Below are 17,010 nucleotides of genomic sequence, written 5' to 3'. Positions count from 1 at the left end.
GTGTGTAACTTTATCCTAAACCACATCATAGCCAGTGAAGTGGAAACAGACTGAAGACCGTGCTTTTTTTTGTTTTTTGTTTTGTTTTAAATACCTTCTTGCATTGAGACCCGTACCGCAATTAAAATAAGTTTCTGGCACTGAGAAGCTAGGGATTATGTGTTTTCAAAAATAAAATACAGAGCAAGTGCGGCAGCATTATGTCGAACGATATGCACATCTAAATTGACCAAAAGCGCATCATAGTATATCTCAGTATGATTCGGTTAAAAATCCAGACAATTTCGAAAGAATGGGATATAGATCCAGTCCTCAAAAATGAATTTTTCGATTTCATTAAAAACGCATACAACTGTCAATGACTTGAATAATAGAGGAACGTTGCATTTCTGTTGACAGTAGATTTCTTGAAGTCCTTTGAATTTTGATTCCGTTACCTTTACAGAGTGACGTCATTGTTTTAGGAGTGAAATAAACGTTTCATGACTTTAAAGGAAAATGTAATGTACAATAACTGCCGAGAAGCATTCTCTTCAATATTCTTGGCTGCCAGAAGATTAGAGGTAGGTTTTTGCCAGTTTCCAAATGGACCACCGTTTGGGATCTCATAGAAAGGTGTCCCTGGTTGGTCATTGTCCTCGTGAAATCACTCTGAAAGCAGCTGTACACCAGGTGTGTGACCGTACTGGTGTAACCCATGACTATTAAACCCTGCGAAAGGGTTTTACGTCACGATATCTTGGCATGGCGCGAAACGCGTACCATGTACAATCCCGAGGCACCCGGGGGCATCGTGCGACGCATCGTGGTTGCCATGCGGCAACTTTATCAATATGAACATTTTCTTTTCATTCCGATGGAGTGGTACCTGCACGCACCACTCTGTCGGAATGAAAAGAAAATCGCCAAAATCCGGGTCGTGCACTTTCCCTTCTCAAACTTTTTCAGGTAATTCTAACCGCAAAGTGACACTGTGGGCTTCTTGATTCTTGATTGTCACGAAAAGACCTCAAGTTGCCAGGTGGATTTCCCACAGCGCCGATCTCTATATTGATCGCGGGTACATGTTGAAAATCTTTGGTAGGGGACTTGGGCGAGGCCAGTTTTTTAAAAGGGCAGGGTGCAAGTACGCCCCCGCATCTTCAGAAAGGTTCTGACACTATAACTTCCGAAACTGAATGCCACGGAAAGGTGCCTGGGAAATTTGAAAGGACTTTTTTCTTTCACTAATAGTATGCAAACTGCAGGCCCTTTGAAGATCGGAGGAGCTAATTTTATGATCAGATTTCAGTGGAAGACAAGGAGTTGGGTGGCTGTATAATGCGTTTTCTCTACCTCGCCTTAAAGGGACAAAGTCAGCCATTTTTCATGAATTTTGTTTGATGCGAGATACTACCTATATTGTTTGACATGTCGAAAGATAATGAATTGGTGACCATGCATATATTCGTCCCCAGTTTTAGACAATATACATGAAACCATCGCGAGAATGAATTAATGGTCATGACCATTAATTCAGTTTTGCCATGGTTTCATTGATCGTGTCTAAAACCGGGGACGAATATATGCATGGTCACCCATTCATTCAGTATCTTTCAACATGTATAACAATATAGGTATACTATCTCGCATCAAACAAAATTCATGAAAAATGGACGACTTTGTCCCTTTAAGGAAAGAAAGAAAGAAGAATGAATGAAAGAAAGCTTAGTATCGCTCGTATTTCCATCATTCAACGAAAAGGCAACATTTTGGCGCAATGAAGCAGGTTCAGATGGAAAATGCGGTCGTTGACCTTTTACAGGTCTTCTTTTAGTTTTCGACGGCGATTTTGGGTGTCAAATGTTGGCCGAGAAAGGGACTACGGAGTTCAGAATTTCTACAGTAGACTCAATGAAAATTTCGTACAAAGATTTAATTCCGATAGTTTTGAAATTTGCTTCTTTCACGTCCATAGAAATTACATGTACTGTGAAACTTTACAGGTCCCCAGTGAGTGGCTGTGCCTGGTACTGTGACCGTGTGTGCGCACGCGTACTCATGCATGTCTGTTCTGTTTGCTACGTGTATCTGAACAGTCACTCATCGAATAGAGAACTTTAAATTTTACAGTGTAAAAGTAACTTTTAAAAATGTAGTTCAGTGGTAAGATTCATGACGGTTTCTCTAACCATGGGATAGAGACACCATGAACTGATTTCAACTAATATCACTAGCATTGATCACTGTCGTACTTTTAGCAATGTGGAAATAGAGCGATCGTCTCAAAAATAATTGTGAGTGCACAAACTTATTAAACGGTGATTCAGCAAATTAAAAAATTATTCATACACCGATTAAATGTATACCCCGAAAATAAATAAATAAACGCACGAATGCAGCAGCAATTTTGCCTGTCGAATTCTTGCTTGGAAATCATGCCAACCAAATATCGATGCTGCCACGTCAAATGGCAATCAATGCCCCGTTTTCGAGGATTTCTCACGCTCTTTAGGGAGAGTTCAGTTTGCCCGTTCATTAAATGAAGTTTTTGTCTTTTGATTATGTTGAGTACCCGCATGCAATATCAAGTCGTTGGACCTCGTGTGACCGCACACCATCTAGCCCCCATCCGATGAACGCCGAATTTGTAAACCAAGCTGCACGTCGGCGTGGGAAAATGGAATACCGATACATCCACACGCCTCCCGAAAACAAACAATGAAACGCATTCTATACGTAATGGGATAGAGGAATAACAAAAAATAAAACAAAAAAAGTTAAATATCGTAAACATGCAGGTGCCTTAGGTAAAATATTTGTCGCTATCGAATTGTCAGCTATTGGAGGGCGTCCTGAGTCAGGCGTACCGATAGGGACGATTGTACTGGTATTTCGCCAAACTCAATTTTTATCCCATGTTATTTTGTGGTCTGCCTAATTATGTCCATATGTTTCTATTGTGTTTTATGTCAAGTTATGCGCATGCCACGGTACGACGCTGAGTATCGTTCAAGGAATATAAAGCGGTGATTTTTCATAAAATTTTGAGCAAAAATAGGTCGCATTGTTCTTCTCCCGAAAGCGCGGTGAAATACAAAGTGAGGCCATGACAGCACACTGTATTGTGAACGATATACGATGTTACTGTTGACCACGGTCCCTCCACTGAGGGAGGCACCGTGTGTTGACAAATGAACTCACCTGAACTTAGAATAAATCCAATCGCCATTGAACAATACACAAAGTGCCATGCGGGATGCCTTGACAGAACTTGAACACTGGGTATCGTGACATGACTTATAGAAATAGATAAACTTAAATCAAGGTGAAATTAATGAGAGTTGCATGAGACAATTAAATGACAGGGGAAATGAGCCTAGGGGTTTCCAGTAGACAGTGGATGTAGAAAACCATCACAGTACCTCTAAACATCAATATTACATAGAGTACCAGTCCTATAAGATTGGGATTCTAAAGGGAATGTATTATATACTCATTACTTTAAATTGCATTCGTTATTGTTGACTGTTGAAATGGGAAAATATGTCATGCGTGCGAAACATTCAGTCAGGCTGAGAGGTGATTCAACAACAACGATGATATTCAGCAAACAAGTACATGTAAACTGGAATCTTCCGACACCGTGACGCTGCACATTAGCGAAAAGAAGAATTATGTGATTCTTTGCCAGGTTTGGAACAAGAAGGAAAAAATGAAAGATCTCCACCAAACGCCAACCTACAAGTAGCAAAGAAAAGAATTATAGAACTCCGATTGTTATAAAACAAACTTTGAGATTGGGTTTTGATTTTGGCGTGTGTATACTCAGTTTATTGACTGCTTTGTTCACACTCGACTAGTAACGCGTCCCTCTGAGCATAAACATGTCAATTGAAATCCTTATGACGTCGGGAAAGAGAGGGTCAGCGACAGCACGGCACAGTTTGAAAATGAGATAAGGTTATGGGGCAACATTCATCGTCAAGGTCTAAACCGAAAAGGGAAAAACATTGTAAGGAAGAGAAGTCAGGTCAAGGTTAGCAGGAAATTCACAAAATGTGATTTGAAGAGGCAGGTTGTTTCTCAAAATATGACCAAAATAATAATTATTCTCAATATCTACTATGTTTGATATTTATGTGGTCCAGCGTTATCGTCACAATCGTCATGATAGCCGACGGACGTCTTCTCCGCGCGATCGTAGCTTTCGTCACACTAGTGGTCGATTACAACGTGATAGCAGGTGATAGGAAGTAGCAATTCCTAATAGAAGTGGAAATTGGGACAAAAATAGACCATTCTTCTTGATTTCTCACTGTGTGACCGATCTGGACAATTTCTGCTTGGCTCGTTTTCTGAGAGTCCATCATGCAGCGCACCGTTGCACAGACTCCTCGATAACCAAATGACACATAATAAAAGACGTGCCGTTCAATGCACTCCTCACACCATCAAAGTCAAAACGGCGCAAATGTGAAATGTGTTAAATCTTGTCACGAAGCCAAACATAAGTTGAGGGAGGGGGAAGGGGAGAGACACTACAGGAAAGACGTAAGGAAAATCTGTACGAGGGAATCGAAATAAAAATAGGAAATAAGGAATGGTACTGAGTCTTGACGGACGGGCGTTGAAAGTACGTATACTGCCTACTATATCATACAACTGCCGCTATTTTGGTAGTTGTCAGGGTGTAAGAGAAATACTTACGTTATTTGAGGTTAAATAATGAAAAAGACAAAAAGTATCGAAAATTTTATGATTTCGGATGTCCAAATGTACCAGTACTTAGAGTAATAAGGATCTGATTCATATCATTTGCGATTAATTTGCTAAGATACTTGTAAAATAAATGCTTTCAATGAGAGAATGTTTAATTTTCAGCGAAGCATACTTATGAATCACGGGTCGGATTAATCTGCTACGTGCCTAGCCCGGGTTTTTCAAATGCTGTGACAGGGGCGTAGAAAGCAATTCTTTGGAGGCGGGGGGGGGGGGGGATGGGCAAGTGTTAGCTACTTTTTTGTGGTGATTGATTGACGATAAAAAATGAAATAAATGAGTAAATTAAAAACTTGAATAAATTCAAATAATCCAATAAGGAGAAATTGATCAACGTAAAATGAAAAATATTATACTCAAAGTTCCCCTATCTCTAACGTTTGGTAACTTTCTCAGCGTTTTATTAACTATACAACTGCCTGTTGAACTCCCTACGGCATTATGACATACTCATAGTTCAGTTGCTTGTAGTTCGATACACGGAGAGGGCCAGAGAGAGGAAATTTGCAAACATAATTTTCATTTCTTAAAACAGCTGAGATACATTTGAAAGTATGGTGTACAATTGAATCATATCATTTCGGTACTACAGTATTGCATAGGCGAATCTCAGTGCTGCATGGACGGACTGCAGTATTGTATAGGCGAGTTTTGGCAGGCATTGTACATCACGTGAAAGTAGCGGTGCTGTGATTGGCCATCTACTGTCAGTCCGCGATCGCTTGAAACATTTAAATTCGAGTATGCTGATTACATTGATCCAATCAGTGTACGGCAGCTGCTGTTAGAAAGTGTTCCCTCGGAAATCGTGCCCTAAGATGCACAGAAGATCAATTTTTACGCAAAGAGGATGAATAGCAGGTATGAATTTAGAGATTTAGTGAAAGCTAGCGATCCAACGGTGCTAGATTATTGAATAAATTGTGCCTTTTTGTGAGGGAAATCCGTCTCCGAACTCTGCGATACAGTGTATCTAGGCCATTTTCTTTCCGAACATTTTCTCTTGGATATTGCTCACGGGCACCCTCGCCGTGTATCCAACTACAAGCGACTGCCATACCAATACACAACCTGTTTGTGTGGCGATCATCATTATCATCAAAAAGTGAATTCAGGTTTGGACTGGAATTCTGTTATCGATTGTAACAATGGCCGAACTTTGTTGGTAAACGGCCAAACGAAATACAGGGAATACTTATTTCTTGTGCTATATGCAGTTACATTAGTAATGTGTGAAGGAGGCCACGTTCGTGGACGCAGGAACTCCTCGATTCCCTGAACTCTGGGATATCAAAGTCATCTGCGGTATGTTAGAAGTACTTGAACTTGGCCGGCCTTGGTCTGATGCTGAATAAGATTAACTCTAATCACAAACAAACCGGCCCTTTTAAGGACCACCACATCCTGAAAAAAGAGATCATCCGTTGAATAACATTAACACATTCTATATCTTACCTGTGTCAGTCACATAGAAAGCTGTCCTCAACCTTTTTCGTGTGCCCTACACGCGGACCAATACCCGCGTTCTCCTACGGCGCGTTCATCTGTTTTATGTCAAACACTTAACTACTTTCTCCGATCCGCAACTTTTGTTAAGTTTCGTCTGATTGGCTGAATAACCGATACGTACACCCTCTCATTCAATTACACTGTATATTTTATATAGCGATATGCGCCGCTGTATGCTTGATTTGTATACTTTCGAGCGCCCCCTGAGTGCGACATTCTCTTCATCCCTAAAACAGTTGATCATTAAAAGTTGTTCATGGGCTAGCTAGGTGTAGTTGTTAAAGGAGAAGCAAAAGTACGTCTTTGCCCCCCACCCCCACTTCACAATTAGGGAGGCAACTGCCCTCGCCACCCTGCCCCCGGTTCCTACGCCTATGCTGTAACTCATAATCGTGAAAAATCATAATTGCCATCACTTTTGAACTTCAAATCGATGCAAAGGTCTGCACACTCTTCCTCCATGTGTAAGCATCGATACTTATAAAAGAAGAGGGCGTTCGGAAGCCCTCAGATGATAAAATATACCATACAAAAGGTTTCGCAAGGCAGGCGTCACGTTCAACTGGCACGTTTATTACCCGTAAGCCGTGCAATCTTAGTGGTATCCCTGTGCAAAATAGAAATAGGGATCGCGACTGCACATGTGTGAAACCCGTTCTATAAAACAACAAAAAACGTGTTATGATTGGTTTTTCTACGACAGTTTCTACTCTCTCTGCAGAGATTACGCAGCACCTTATCACAAAGGGAGGTCATTTTGACCATTGAGGTTTGAGTGACAGCTTGGGCGCACCGTCTCCAAACAGTTGTAAAAGGGAAATCAGTATTCTTAAATGTCAAGTAGTTAACACGTCACGGTTTAAAACGCTTGAGTCTTTCGAAGATCAGCTGTAACCACCTTTAACTTTGCTCGTCTTTTTCAGTCGGAATTTGTAAAATAAAAGAAACCCGTAATCAAATCGCTTTGTAAAGAAGTTTGTAAGTAAAATTATCATGAAGCTACATTCCGCCTCTTTGTTTCGATGAAGTAGGTCATGAGTAGTTGAACAGCGCCACCGACACTGAAAAAATGAAATATTCCTATTTCTGCCACAGGTGGCGTTCAACTGACGCACATATCATCGAATATATATCGCTGGGAGTTTGCCCGGGAGGAGCTTTCTGCTAAGAAAACAAAAACGCAAGTGAGCAAATAATAAGTAAAGCAAACAAATTAAAATATTAATATACAAATAAATAAACAAGTGAATAAACAAACAAACAAAATAAATCAATAAATATATAAATTATGTCCACTCAGTGACCTCGGCACTTTGATTCTCTCACGCCCATAGTATCTTCTCTGCAGTGCAATGTATAGCGGAGATTGAGACGTTAAAGAAGATGTGTCGTAAAACAAATGTTTGAAATATTTTCATTGACACTCTATAATGTTTGTTTGATCATAGACCCTCGAGACAAGTGAATTCTGGTCCGCCGTAGAATTTAAATGTAAGCAATACACGTATAGATACTGTGTTGACAAATAATTGCTAATTCATCATGCTTTGGGGAGTAGAACAAAAGCTTGCATTTGACATACACAACAAAAATATCGAAAAGTTACAACTTCTTGCCTTCCAAGGAAAATCATCAACCATCGCAAGATCTGAAAGGAGGCAAAGTGAATAAAAGGCGGTGGTGGGATTAAGGGGGTGTTTTGACCTCGAAGTCAAAGGTCACACATTTCAGAACACTCATCGATGATTTCATCGTCGGCCCATTTAATCAGTAAAATAATGTATGTACATGCTACGGCGATTGTATGTTCACTATGAAATCGTTATGAAATGCTTATCGCTGATGTCATACAATCCCGGTATACAATATAATCATTACTTCTCTCTTAGTATTCTTCGTTCTCGTTCTCAGAAGTGTTGAAGATGCACCAAATGTGTTACGTTTTGAAGTTTCTTTTGTTTTTATTTTTACCTCACACTGAGGTCCGAAGATGATGACCATAGAGCCATGTACATGTATCCAGATACGTGACTGTGTGCCTATATTTTTTGTACTGTTAAAATCAGCCAAAATGCTTGTTTTGCTAACACGTTTAACATCTGTTGGTCGTTACATGTTTTATTGTTTTAAATTTGTTATAAACAATTCTGTCGAGAGCAGCGGAAACACTCACGGATCTTGCATCGCCTCAAACGCAAGTTTGTATTGACTGAACAACACGCTTTACGCCCAGTGGTCAAGGAGAACCACAAACCCCTTCTCTCGATCATGGCGATATTTACAACGCTGTCTAAGCGCAAGGAAAAAATGAAAGTTCAATACGGTCCCTGATGAAAATTTACAAGCCAGCGCTGGTGAGGGTTGATTGTGTTTCATCGCTGCTGGTGTACAGCTGCGAGCAATGTCAAAATTCTAAGCGAATGTTTACCTAAAGTGGACTGTCCCCGAAGCACTTGAAAGCGAGAAGTCAATCTTAGGTCCTTGCCGAGTGTCACTCGAGGGGCTCTGTTTTATTTGGCGGATTTTCTCAGAGCTTAAGCAAAAGTCGATGTCTGTTGTGATAGAGAACGACCGCGGGGAGTTCAGTGACCAAAAAGCGAAAACTAACACCCAGTCTAGAGGAATAACCACTTTTCTAGAAGGAGCTAGCAATATCGGTTTCAGTTACCCAGAAGTACAAATTCTTCCATTAATAATACGAATGAAATACAAGCAATGGTGCGCACTTACGGAAAAATATAATGATCGTTACGTCGAGGATCATTCCTTCTTTAAGACATTGTTTTTATCTTTGATACCTTCAATTTTCAGAACCGTTTGACGGGAGCTCCAATTTTAATATAATCATCATTGCGTCGTTCGTCGTCCGTGCAGAACGCAGCACGGATGACGGACAGCTTGAGACGCAACAACGAAGGCGGGTACAGAACCGTGACTTGGGGGACTGGAGCAGGCTGCATGTGTGGTTCTCGGAAGTAGTTCTGTCGTTGCGACTCATGGATGGTTTGATTGAAACAAAGAAACAAAACTTACAAAGCCCCACAGACCAAACAAGTAAACCTTCAACGTGTCTGTACAAATAAATATGCCGTGGTTGATTTCCGTAAACACGGGTGACTACATCCTTCAGGCGTCAACAAACTTGAGTGCTCCGCTCAACAGATGCTCCGTCATTTTACACGCTACAGTTTTTTTTTACAAAAGTACTTTCCATCATTTTTTCTCTGTAACTTTGCTTAAACGACAATTTCTAATGTTTCTTTTTAGTTTTCAGCCCAAATCTCTTTCACTGAAATCTTTAATTCACGGCTGATCTCTTCAGCTGTTATGTATTATCCTTTGAACTATATGGTGTCTTTTCGCATCGTTGTCTTTGACCGAAACAGGCTTGTTCACCTTTGCAAAGATAGTCAGACGTAATTTCTCGCGCCTTCGTAAGTTATAAAATGTCAAGACCAAGGTCACGTAGTGGAAAAATCTCTGACTTAAAAATTAACGGTAAACATCATCATTTCTAATCCATGATGTCGAGATTTCAAATCGAACGGAAGACATACTAAAGAGACCATAGCTGAAAGATTCAATAAAATTTTTAACGGGATATTTTTTGTTGAAATACAATTATTAACCTTGTAAATACAACGCTTTGTGCACATATGCAATTTTATCGTCGACAAGGGATTTCTTGTCCGGACTTAAATGCAATTGTCAATATTAACATAGGTCATTATCCACACACAGACTATGTTGATAGAGTTGAAAATAATGCATTTCGACACTGAGAAGTCGATCAAGAAACTATTTTACAAACAGAGCTGCGACAATGCATCGGAAAATACATCAAGAGTTACAGTTAATGTTGCATTAACTCCTCTACGCACATGCGTGTCTATGCCCCAAATTTCTGAAATTGGTCGCAGCTGTTTGACTTGTGTGGACAAATAAAAGCAAGTCGTTGTGTTGCCGTAATACGAGATCAGGTAAAGTTCGCTAGGTAGGAAATCGCCTCCAACTTTTTACATTTATACACACAAAGAAAACGCAAGACAACAACACACTTGTATCAATTTTCAGTAGGAATGGTTCGGTCTGTGCAAACATTTGCAGTAAAAAGCCCCCCGTCCTAATTGGACTTGAAAAGCAAGTTTAGTGAGGCCAAGCCTGCTGTACTCCAGAGCCGGAGTGTAGCCTGGCGGCGCTGTAACAGGACACCGCCCGGGATCGCCCAGAAAGTAACAGCACAATGACGTAGAATCTAGCAACTGTTCGTTTACTTATAGTTTATTATTACAACTCGCTTAATTGAACAACCGAGTGGGCCAAACAGTCTACTGAGCCGACGGCTAGAGCTCACATGGTTGTGCCCTTGTGTTAAGGAGGGAGAGAAGTATAGAAATTGACTGGCTAACGAAAACGGCCACCCTGGTGAAAAGTTTGTCGGTACAAAACTGGCTAAGCCCAGGAACAAAAAGTTAAATCCGAGAGTCTTTTTTTCGAGCACAAAGACGTATTTATACTTAAATCGTATCTTCGTCGCTGCTGTATGCATCACCACTAGATTGACGCTGCCCATACGTCGGATCGGAAAAATTGAAAAATAAACAAACAAAACAAAACAAACAAACAAACAAACAAACAAAACAGGAAAGTCTGTATTAAATCTGTTTTGAATGTCGGAGTGAATCTAACAGCTTAGCTGGGAACTCTCCCGGGCTGCAAATTTGCTGACAGTTTCTTGTGTTGGAAATAAATTGACTCTGATTAATTCAACAGTTTGGAACTGTCAAAGTGTTAGTCAGCCCATTTGCATTCACCATCGCCGCACCAACAACAAATGAATTCGGTGGTTGCAATGTGGTGTAAACCGAAATATTGATCCCGGCGGCTAATTAGACTGGAACATAATTGGGCTAATCAAACTCGATACTTCAATGAGAGCACTTAAGCCCGGCTAAAACAATAACACTAATTAGTTTTAAGTAAGATTGTTTACTAGACCGTGATTTCTTAAGTCTTAGCAGTTTTGTTTTCAGCTCCATTTTCCCAGTGGGACTCAGGGAATTTGAGGTGATCCGGATACGTGAGCACCCGTTCAGCGGATCTGTACCGTACCTCGTGTCTAGGCGTAGGTTGGCACCCCCGGTTGCAATATACTATGTTCCTTCCTTCCCAATGCGACATCACTTTTACTTCTATTGGCATTCATCTGAGATATATTTCAAGTTACTCATCTGAGTGAAATATGACACATGATCGGTTTTTTTTAATTTCTATGATCAAGACATAGCGCGCAGCATTTCCATGACATTACGTCATTGAAGCAGTCTTGTGTAACATAGAAAGAGTGACAGAGATCTGAGAGACAATGACTTGGATATTTCACCCAAAAAGAAAAAAGTGACTTCTCATACAACGCGCAATGACTGAAAACATATGCGATTTCTACATTCTGTCCTTTTTTATCACAACACTAAAGACACATAGCTGTCAAAAAGAGTAGCCAGCAAGGCTGACGTGTAGGTAGGGATAGTGACAGACGCGGAGACAAATGGATAGCGACATGGAAATATGTGCAGGTGTGCTGTTACTGTATGAGACAAAAATCGGGTGACAAGCAGACGGTGTTAGATGTTTCCGGTGGAATGATTCAGTCGAAGTCAACACAACAAACAGTGTAGAGATAGAATATTCTCCAAAATGGTGGGTGGGAGTAGAGGCGAAGTTCAAGCTTGGGTGTACACTGACCCTAGAAAAACGTAAGAGAGTGAGAAAACTCAGCCGCGTCTTCAAGGATGACTCAATCTTTTCGTAAACTCAGTTTGTTCTTGATGGGGTGAAAGATGGAGAAATGGAAAAGATGAAATTGAAGTCTGTTTGATTGCGATTTAAACGTTCTGAAGACAACGTGTTCTTCAAGACGTACCCACAACGCTAAGAGGAAAGCAACTTCTTGGGATGAAGACGCACATTTTTACTTCTCTTGACGTCGACCAAAGAGACAACAAAGGAAGATCTAACAAAATTTGAAAGTTAGATTCTCGAAATGTTCGTATGGCATTGAAAGGATAAAAAAACCCGCGTATACTAGCCAAACGACAATGTGAATTGACGTTGTGGCTATCGATTGATACACATATAATTCGGTAGTTTGAGAGTTTTGTGGAGTGAATTTTTTCAGCCGGAAACACGTGTTTCTGACACTTACTTTCATCGTTGTCATGACGACCTGATTTTGCCCCTACATCTTGTGAGAGAGCGCTACTTAACACGTATGCTAAGTCTGTTATCCCATCGATTTTCACTTTTAACGTGGATTGCAGTATTACGGTTCTATCTCTGTTTTTGGAAACAAACCTTGGTCAGTGGCTGGAACCAGGCCAGTTTTAGGACTCTCAAGTGGACTAATTAAGCTGGAAAGTACAGCTATTCTTTCCTGGGAGGAGAGACTGGGCGGTGCAACGAATCCTTCCGCCCCTAAAACAATAGAGTACCAAGGAACCAGACCGTAAAAAACCAACACGCTCATAAAGGCATGTGACACGCACAGAATCGTTCATCATCCGTTCATGATGAGATTATCATTAACTTTAAAACTTTTTAACCCAAATTGTGAAATTCAAATCCCAATTTCGTGAGGGGGAAAAAAACAACCCCCAAAAATTTGCTTTCTGGAGTTTCGGAGCGTAATGCGTTTTAACATTATCACGCGTCGATGAAAGACAATGAGGGTTTTGTGAAGGGGCAAATCTCCTCCCGATATCCACTATTGGTTTTTCAATGCCGCTGATGCGGATGAGACACGGTCATTATGGTGGAGGGAGATAGCAGACGCCGTTTCTTGAGTCAGGTGCAACAATAACATAGCTGATTTTGTCGAAACAATGGAGACAATCGCTGAAATGTTGGCTAATCAGCGGAATGTAGCCGATCAATTCCGCTCCTTAATGATCGTCCTATACATCGATTTTGAAGAACCCTCCGAAAATTAGCTTTCCTTTTTGAGTTTCTTGAGAAAAAAAAACATATCAGAAATGAATACAACTCATATTCCACGCTCATGATTGATTAAACTTTTAGCTATCTTTGGGTGTTGTCATACGGGATTCCTGTCTCCTTCGCGAGCCGGGTGATTTCCAAGGTGCCCGAAGTCAACAAAATCAACACCGTAACGCTATTGTCCAAGACATGGCTCAAGTTCATGCTTGAAGTCACACGGGGGAGGTTTGAACTCGAGGGGGGTGGAGCGGGGTGTGTTTCAACCCAGTGTGTCTTGCAGTGGGGGCTTTGCAGCATGTGATACCGCGACGAGGTGCGGTTGCAAAGGTGCGGCATTTGACGACCCGCCACGAGTCCTTAGTGGTAGGGGATCATGGCCCCCACCTTCGGACGCTTGCTGCCGTTTGAGAAGGTCTGCTTTCAGGAAAGTCTCAACATGTTGACTCTTTCCTTTGTTTTGGCACGGATTGTGGTGGAACAGTGCTATACGGTTTCTCTGTATTAAACTTTGCCAACACTGTTACTTTCAGTGTTACAAGGATAACCATTAGGGCTAATAGAGTCTTTTTAAAACTCATAAACACCAGTTTTAGTACCCCAGTACTCTTTATTGTCCGTCTTGTTGACTTTTTCGATTTACACTTTGCGGGTCTTTGTCTGGTATTGAAGTTTTAATCCATTGAAATAGTCCACTTTCTGATTAAAATGGCGGGCAAGTACCTCTTAAAATTACAGGGGGCTACTCTTCACATCTGCAGGTGCTCACGTGCAGTCTTTCCGGGAAGGAAGTCCGTGGATTCGACGGTTTATTTCTGTAGATTTCTTGTCGCATTGTGTGTCACGTACCCCGTGTTCGTTTTTTGTTCAATTTTTTCCAAAAGTTGCTCGGAATCCAAGAAAGTGTGTACATACACGTGGGTCTGTATACGAGTGGCTGCGGACACATAGAAATACCACTCAAGTCGAGTCCGGACTTACTTAAACTCATTCATAGTATCGAGTCGTTAGCAAGGTCATAATGCAGCCCATATTTACAAACTGTAAACAATTTAGCAGTGATACATCTGTACAAGGACCATTTCGGGTTAAAATGACACGAAACCAGCAAAAACGTTACAACACCAAAACCAAGCGCCAATGCTGAAACAGGTGGTTTGAGATTTCTAGCGCGCCCAGAGCGAGTCTGTTATGGACTTTTATCAGTTTCTCGTGACAGGATCAGCAACCGACAGGCGTAATGTTCACAGAGACACATCGTCTCTTATCGGCTGGTAACGAACTTGATATAAAGTTTAATACCCGGGAGATGAATCGAAGGTATTTAAATTATATGATAAATTTCCCATTTCGTCATTTTTTCTTTCCATATTCTTCCTTGCACTAGTCATGGTGGCCTACTGGAGCTAACATAAATAAATGAATGAATGAATGAATGAATAAATAAATAAATAAATAAATAAATAAATAAATAAATAAATAAATAAATAAATAAAAAAATAAGCAATCAATCAATCAATCTCTTGTTAGATACTGGCGATTGGCAGACACGTATGGGCAATTCTGACTGTGAATATGTGCAGTAAATGTTGAAAAAAGTCTGCGCTGATTCCGATGCTTGGGGCAGTCGGTGAGACCGCAGGCATAGTAGTTTTGTCCCACGTTTCCAAAAATCGCACACGGGACAAAAACGATAGCTGGCTTTCATTCGGACGGGATTAAGATGACATTGAGCAGATACGTTGGTGGGTTTTTTATTGTCAAACGGTTGCGTCAGCCTCTCCGAGAAGTGTGACGCCGATTAATGAATAGCGAAACAGTTCTTCTTCTGAAACTCGGAGAGTTGAAGTCCAGCGGGCAGAAGTTCGGACCTTCCATCAGAACGGACAGACCGCACTCGTTGTTTTTCGCTCTTGGACGTGGAACCGGCGGCTTTGCCCCCGGGGAGACGGAGCTACGGTGGATTTGCCTCAGCTACACGTATGCCTTCGCTTCGTTATACGTATTATGTGCAAATTAACGGTGAAATCTGCTTAAGATAAAAACACGTTTACATAATCACCCAAAAATCGTTTACGGGGAGTGGGTTTTTAGCTTCTTTGAACTAAACCCCACCTTTCGTAATTGGTGGTCACTTTACTGGGAGTCAGACGGCTTGGTCAGCCGTTAACACAGTCTATGGCTCATCCTTATGTCCAAGTGTTCACACTAATGGCGTTTTCATGTACACACTATCTCACACCAAATTGACCGGAATTGTATAGGGGTACACTGTAATGGGTGGGAAAATCTCTCTAATTGACAAATGTTTTTTTCAACCATCCCTGAGTGACCATGCCGTGATGACCAATCAAGAAAAAAAAATCGAGGGAAAAAATCAGACGGTCACTTCTTCCGAACCGTTGACCACATGACTAAACTTGAAATAACAAACCTATTAGCGACGTCAATGTGTCAACAGCTCCCCCTTCTCGCGTCTATAGTTTCAATTTCATCAAGTTTACACAACGGTAGCGGCATCATTTCCCAGATATTTAATCTGGTAATCCGTCTGTTAGACCGCTTGCTATTCCTGATCTTCTTACTTAAGGAGTTGACTCTAAAACTTTTTAGGATTAGAGGTGTTACTAGTACAATGCTGCCGTTGTTTTTTTCTGTTTTTTCTGTATACCGCTTTGTGATGGTTTTTTTTTGTTCCTTCTTACTCGGCATGATATTTTAGTTGTGAGTTTACAGTCTCTTCGACTATTTGTGTGTGTTTTTTTTGTCCTCCAAAATAAAAGTGTCACCATTTTCACGGTATTACCGGGGGATCAGCGACTAAAGCGGAGTTGAATTGTGAAGATACGGATAATTGGGGCTGGGTAGAAATCCATGGAGCGCCGTTTACAGCAAAGGCGACCACCTGTTGATCCATTAGAATATGAAACCATTCGAAACATTTTCTGTGTGTTTAGCAAAATAGTCCATACGAAGTTCAATAGCCTAAATTTCAATAAGTCTCCCTTTGTCCAAGTCACTTTTTAGAGCAGTGATTTACGTTCGATACCATTGCTGACAGATGAGGGCCCATCGCCAGAGGCATTAGCTTGTTAGTGTTTGTCTTCTCCACCTAAGTTGAGTCAGTTTGTTTGTTTATTCTCATTCTCTATCTCTTCAAACAAAGGCCGTGCTGATTGGCTCTGCGAAAGGGAGGTCTCTTCTTCGGTCGCTGCTCCGAGGGCGTTCAGTGCAGCGGTGGCGGGTATTTGTGCTCGATATCGCCCGCGCAAAGAACAAGAAAAGACCGGTAGAGGTCTTCCTTCAATAATGTCGTTTAGTTCCTATCCTTGACGAACGATTCTCTTGACCTCTCCATTGATAACGGTTGCAAACTGCACTTTCCTTCTCTGACACCAATTAGCGCCCAAAAATGTGCACACTAGTCTGCGGAATTAGCTTGGAGGGGACGCCAACCCTTTGTTGGCCATTGTTTTTGGGGCGTAACCTCCCTTCACGCTAAACTTCCCTTGAAAACATAACAAAACAAACCAACCATGGGCGCACATTGTCGATGAAACGAAAATTGAATTCGTCTTACTTCTTCGCCAACTTTGATCCCTTTAGATTTCCAATTAATTAAGTTCTGGGCTGGCCAAATTTTCGGGCAAGAGAAAGGAGCGACTTAAATGGTGTGTTGAGCTCTGAAGCCTTAGAATTTCAAAAGACCAACGAGCTCTCTATTAGGGTATCATGGGGAGTCAAAAC

The sequence above is a fragment of the Ptychodera flava genome, chromosome 8 (genome assembly GCF_041260155.1).
Source record: "Ptychodera flava strain L36383 chromosome 8, AS_Pfla_20210202, whole genome shotgun sequence".
Taxonomy (NCBI): Eukaryota; Metazoa; Hemichordata; class Enteropneusta; family Ptychoderidae; genus Ptychodera; species Ptychodera flava.
The sequence above is the reverse complement of the archived record's forward strand: the minus strand, read 5'-3'. Positions refer to the sequence as shown.